Here is a 6,100-nt window from a genome sequence, read left to right as displayed (position 1 = left end):
CTCCCCTCTCTGCAGCCCACACTCCGCCCAGGCCAGATGGTTCACATCAACCTTCTTCCATGTGGCAGTTCCACCCTGCCCACCAGGCTCCCTTCCCCCTCTGGCCACACGACTCAGGGGAGAGTTGGGGAGCAACTCTCATACCCTACACCCCCAGATCTGGGCAGGTATTATGCAGGATCCCTGTAACATGTTGACCCTCCCTCAACCCCAGTTGCTTCTCTGGCCCCTCCAGCTCTTTAGCATCCCTCCACCCCCACCAAGGATCTTGAAGTACAACAGAGATCCTTCCTCTAATCCCTGAATCTCAGCTGTGTGACTTTAAGCAGGTCACTTCTCTTCTCTAGGCCTTGGTTTTCTCCTCTGTGCAAAAAAGGAGGACAGGGCAGAAGTTATCTTCCATCTGAACATCTATTGTTCTGTTCTATTTCCACGTTGAAACAAGATTCTGAATCTAGTAGAAGTTGAACACCAACTTTGGAGGGATCATCTGGTCTACCTCTTTGCCTGCCCCCAAGCCATATTTTCCTGTTGACCCAAGATCCACAGATCCCACCAACTTACTTTGCACCTCTTCCTCCTTTCAAGGGCCCCAGTCTTCTAACCTGAGTTCTCCTACTGTCAAGGCATAAGTTCTCTGGACAAGTCTTTGGCAAAAGGCTTATCAACATACCTTACTCAAGAGCAGTCACTGGCTCTCTGTGGCCACCAAACTGACTATGAATCTCTCTCCTTGAATTCCAAGGCTCTAGAAGTTGGCCCCAGCCTATCTTTCCAGCCTTTTCTTTCACATTTCCTCTGCCCAAGGCACTGTGTGTGTGTGTGTGTGTGTGTGGTTTCCCAGGTTTAGCGATGCCTTTCCTCCCATTCCTCAAAATCACACACCCAATGCTGCCTTGGGTAAGAAACATTTTGGGGATTTATTTTGTTCCCCTTCCTGACCCTGCACTCTTTGAAGGCAGATGTCATTGCCTCCACAACTCTCTCCAATGCAAGGCTGGCACCGGGAGGTCTGTAGTAACCATCCACTGAATGGAATTGACTAGTGTCTGCAGTAAGCACTGACCTCAGAATCTTCATCCCTAAACTTGGTCCCTGCCCAGCCTCCTCTCTTCCAGGTACCATACCATTTGGTCTCTCTGGTCATCCCTGTTCTTCACCACCACACTCCCTCATCCAATCCAATCCCAATTTCTCTAAATTCTGCCTCCCAAAGTCCTCTTGAATCCATTCCCTTCTCTGTCTCCATCCACTTCCACCTGATCCAGACTCTCATCAGCTCTCACTTAGGCACCTCCAGCAGCCACTTTCTACTACAATCATCTTTCATGTTCCCTTGAGTAACCATGGTGATCTTTGACAAATGTAGACCTAATTGTGACCTTTGTTGTTTCAGACCCTCTCCTAGGGTCCAAAGCTCTAAGGACAAGACTGAAACTGCTGACATGGCTTCTTTGGCCTGCCTCTGTTTCCTGTGCTCCAGACACACTGCCCTTCACTGGATTCTGTTAGCATCTAGAACTTGCCATGCTCCCTCCTGCCTGGGATTCCTGCCACTCAGAGCTCTGTGTTCATTTCCTTCCTAACGTTTACAGTTATAACTACAAGCTGATTTATGTGACTTCATTCATGTCTGTCTCTACCAGATGTAAGCTCCATAAGGATAGGCACTGAGTGCCCAGCGCCCAGCAAAGTGCCTGGCATAGAAGGATGCTGAATGAATGATTCTAGATCCTTCCTGTGTCCACACCAGACTCTAACAAAGGGGTGCTCTGCCCAGTGATGACACAGTCGAGCAGACTACCCCCTGCTCACTGGAACTCCAGAATTCACCCCCTGCTCACTCTCCCACCAAGGGAACTCCAGAATTACAAGTGTGCCAGGAAGAAGAACTGGTGGTTGATGTCACAGAGAAAGACACCAGTTATCTGTGGCTGAGGATTTCTTGTGGGAAGATGACAGTGGGGGTGACAGAAAGAAATCAGGATCTGGACAGGTGCTCTTGGCTCACACAGGCTGCCCCTTCACTCTTCCTTCCACTCCTCCCACAAATCCCAGCTTCAAAGAAACCTTTGCATCCAACCTCTAAACACTTCAACTAGACATCTGGTTGTGATGCAAGCCTTAACCTCCCTTAATCCCCTCTCTCCTAGACTGCTGAAGCTCTCTCCTTTGGTGGACTGCACGCATGCGGGAGACAGCCACCACCCCCTTAGGAAGGGGTGGAGCACCAGAGATGCTGGAAGAGAATATGAGAGAAAAAGAGAGAAGGAATGTGTGGATGGAGGGGTGGGCCAGTGGAATGGAGGCAGAGGAGAGAAAGAAAAGGAAAGAAAAGAACTAAGAAAAGGAAAACAAATACATGAAAAGGGGAAAGGTTAAGGGTAGGGGAAGATAAAAGAATAGAAAATGGAAAAGAAGTGAGGATGGGATAAAACAAGGGCAGAATTGAACCAAGCCAGGAAGGAGGAACTAGCAATTCATTTGATTGACTCGATCAACCCTTAACAAGAATTTACTCTGCCTTCAGATGCTGCGAATGGGGCCAGTGATCTAATGATGACCTTGACAGGCCCCTGCCTGGGAAGCTTACACTTCAGGAGGAAAGGTGGGCTTTGGCCCCTCACTTGTAATCACCAGAGTGGACACTAGGAGTGTGGCCCTTAATCCTGACAACATCCCCATCTAGGACATTATTCTCAGTTGGGACCTGGCTACACCTGGTAGGGCTGGAGTGGGTCTGGGGAGTCCTGCTGCTGCTGCTTCTGCTGCTAAGTCGCTTCAGTCGTGTCCGACTCTGTGAGACCCCATAGATGACAGCCCACCAGGTTCCCCTGTCCCTGGGATGGCAGCCTACCAGGCTCCTCCATCCATTTTCCAAGCAAGAGTACTGGAGTAGGGTGCCATTGCCTTCTCCGCTGGGGAATCCTAAAGTCATCTAAAGGACCATGCCCCAGCCTTTCTCTCCCAGCTTGTCCCAGCTCCTTCCCTGGTTCCTGCCCCAAAGTCCCCTTCTTTGACTGGGGTGGGGGGTTCCCAGAGAATGTGACAGGATCTACAGGACTAGAAACCAAGCCTTCTCTTTAAGATTGTGGACCAAGGGCTTGCTCTAGAAGAAAGTGAAATGAAGGCAAGAACTGGATGTGGATATTTGAGAAGAGGAAGATCGAAAAAGTTACCCTGAAAAAGAGCGCCAGAGAAGGAAGGCCAGAGAAAGAAGCAGAGTTCCACAAGAAAGAAGGGGAAGGCTGGGGACAAAAAGATAGACAGGAGTGGGGTGGAGGTGTAAGAAAAAGAAAAAGAAAAGGAAGGAGGGTAGGTGGGAGGATGAAGCATTTACATGCTCTCCTCCCCTTAAGAGCTAGACTCCTCCTCTGAGTTGTCTGCACTCTGACCCCATTTCCTGGCCTCCCACTCACTCCTCAGCCCACTCCAGTCTGGCTTCTTCACCCCTCACTCCACCCAAACAGCTCACACTTTGGGCACCAATCACTGCTATGCTGCTTAATCCAGTGACCATTTTACTCCCTATCATACTAATTCTCTCTGCAACATGTAACTCTCCTAGAACAATCTCCCCTCTGCATACATGACACCCTTGATCTTCCTTCTCGCCCTCTTACTTCTCCCACTCCTGTTGTGTCTCCTGTGCAGGCCCCTCCTCCCCTTCCCGACCCTTAACCCTGAGAATCTTCAAGGCTCCATCCAAGCCCTTCATCTCTCCTCCTTCCATACTTTCTCTGGAAACAACTCCTTCCACATCATCACCCAGTGGAGGCGGGAGTCCCACATTTGTCTCTCCTCTGGATTCCAGACTCAGATACTGAAGTTCCCTCCATGCAGCTGACTGAATGTCTCATAGGTACCTAACACTCAACATGGACAAACTTAATCCATCATCTTCCCTCTAAATCTAGAAAAGATGAAGAGATGAAAGGAAATCTCGGACCAAGGCACTTGGGTTGAGGCTGAGGCATGGAAAGAGCGGAGCTGTGCCTGGTTGCTAAGGACCAAAGGAACCAGACAGTATGATGCTGAAGAAAGGGAAGAAGAGAGACTCCTCCACTCCTGGGATCTGTTCCCAGACTCTGATTACAGGGATCCTCAACAGGAATCCTGTTGGGAACATGATGGGAACCCATGATGGGAACACACGGAGCCCAGGGTCTTCACTGCAGCCTCACTCTTAGACCTCTTCCCTTCCTCTATCCTCAACCCCTTTGCCAGGGACCCTCTCTTCATCACCAGTCTGGGGCAGAAGAGCATTCTGGAAGGTCAGATCAGGGGGAGGAGGGCAACAAAACCTCAGCAGGGCACCAGGTAGCTGGAAAGGGCTGACCAACCTGCCCACCAGGTGCGCCAGCACCCGGGCTGCCTTTGCTCTTTTACCCCCACCAGCAGTCCAGAGCAGGGCTTGAGGGGCTCCTCGGGAGGAGGGGGAGTGGGGAGCGCAAGCACAGTGAGGAAGGGCACTTGAGGAAATTTGGAAGGGAGCGAACTCAGAGCTCAGCACTTTTTTCCTTCTGTTTTTCTTCTTGAGGAATTTTTTTCCCTGACTGCTGATGACTTTACCATTTCTAAGGGGTCGGGGGGAGGAGATTTTGGCTTTTGCTCTCCCCCCCCACTCCAAATGCCAGACAAAGTCTTACATTCCACAAGAAGCCAGAGCTTCAGAGTTTCCTAAAGATGAGGTGGCGTCTCCTCCCCTCTCCGGCCTCAGCTCCCTCCCTCTTTCCTCCCCCACCAAGTCTCAAGCCCTCAGTTCTGGCCAAGGAGGCCCAGGCAGGCTGGGAGGAGACCCCAAGCACATTCTTCCTCTCATTGTCATGCTGCAGAAATTAGAGACACATCTTCGGGCTGGGCGCCCGCCAAGCGTTTCAAGTTGAAAAGTGGCAGAGGAGGCCCTGGGCCTCAGTGCTCTGCCACGTGTAAAGGATGCTTGGGAAACTTCTGCCTGCAGCCCTGGGATGGAGGTCTGAAACTGGCATTGGAGCAGTGGCTGTCACATGCCATACTCACAAAACCCACCCCTCAATCCCAAGGTTCCCTAAATAGTCTTCAGAACCCTAGGCTCATGATGTAGCAACTCCCAACCCACATCTCTGAGTCTTAATCTCTCCTGTAAGGTGGTCGAGGGCCAGCCTGAACAGGGACCAAGTGGGGAGGGAACTGTAGGTAGGAGTCCTTCTGGCTGCAAAAACTCAGCAAGCAGGGAGGTGGAAGGTCACAGCAACCCTCACTTCTAGCCTGTAACTCTCCGCCCCAAACAACCACTCCAGAGGGGTGACTACTCTGAGGGGCAGGACTCCTCGTTTCTCCTGTTAGGGAGGGGGTGCTCCTTGTCCCTGAGCCACGCTGGAGGGGGCAGGAACTGCCATCTCAGCAGCTCAGCCCCCAGCCCTGCCCTGCAGTAGCTGGCACGATGGGGGCAGATCCTGGGCCACAAGTTGCTGCCACATGGTGGGGATAATTGATGAAGGCCCATCCCTCCATTGCTGTCTCCAGCCCTGCCTCTCTGGAAACTCTATATTTTCCCTTTAATTATAGCCCCTGCAGTCTCCCTCTGCTGCCCCACCCTCGCCGCTCATCCTGGCTGCCCACGGCCAGCCGGCCAGCCGACGTGGCTCCCTCCCCTTCTGTTCTCTTGGTCTTTTTTTTCCTTTGCCTTCGTTGCACAAAACCAGCTGGGGGAGGGCGTGGAGAGGGGCGGGGAGGGGGGAGGCAATGGAATCTTGGATGGTTTGGGGGAGGCGGGACTCCCCGCTTCCACGTTTGCAGCTCTGGAGTGATGGGGGTGGGGAGCTGCACGGGAGGGATTGGAGTTGACGGGCACTGCAAAGCGACCCTCTTTGACTTCTCTTGGGCCCACAGATTTTGGCAGGATCAGGAACCTGGATAGATTGGGGTTGGGGTAGAGTACTGGTGGGAGGTTGGGACATAGAGAAGGCAGGACGCTGGCTTCTAGAGTCATCTCCTAATATAGCCTGTTGTTCTTGGGGTCTCCATCGCTTTTCAGAGTGTAGATGATTCTCTCCTGGTTCCAGGGACAAAAAGCGATGCCCTGGGTTTCCAGGAAAGAGGTGAGGCAGAGAGAAACGTC

The sequence above is a fragment of the Bubalus kerabau genome, chromosome 4 (genome assembly GCF_029407905.1).
Source record: "Bubalus kerabau isolate K-KA32 ecotype Philippines breed swamp buffalo chromosome 4, PCC_UOA_SB_1v2, whole genome shotgun sequence".
NCBI classification, from domain to species: domain Eukaryota; kingdom Metazoa; phylum Chordata; class Mammalia; order Artiodactyla; family Bovidae; genus Bubalus; species Bubalus kerabau.
The sequence above is the reverse complement of the archived record's forward strand: the minus strand, read 5'-3'. Positions refer to the sequence as shown.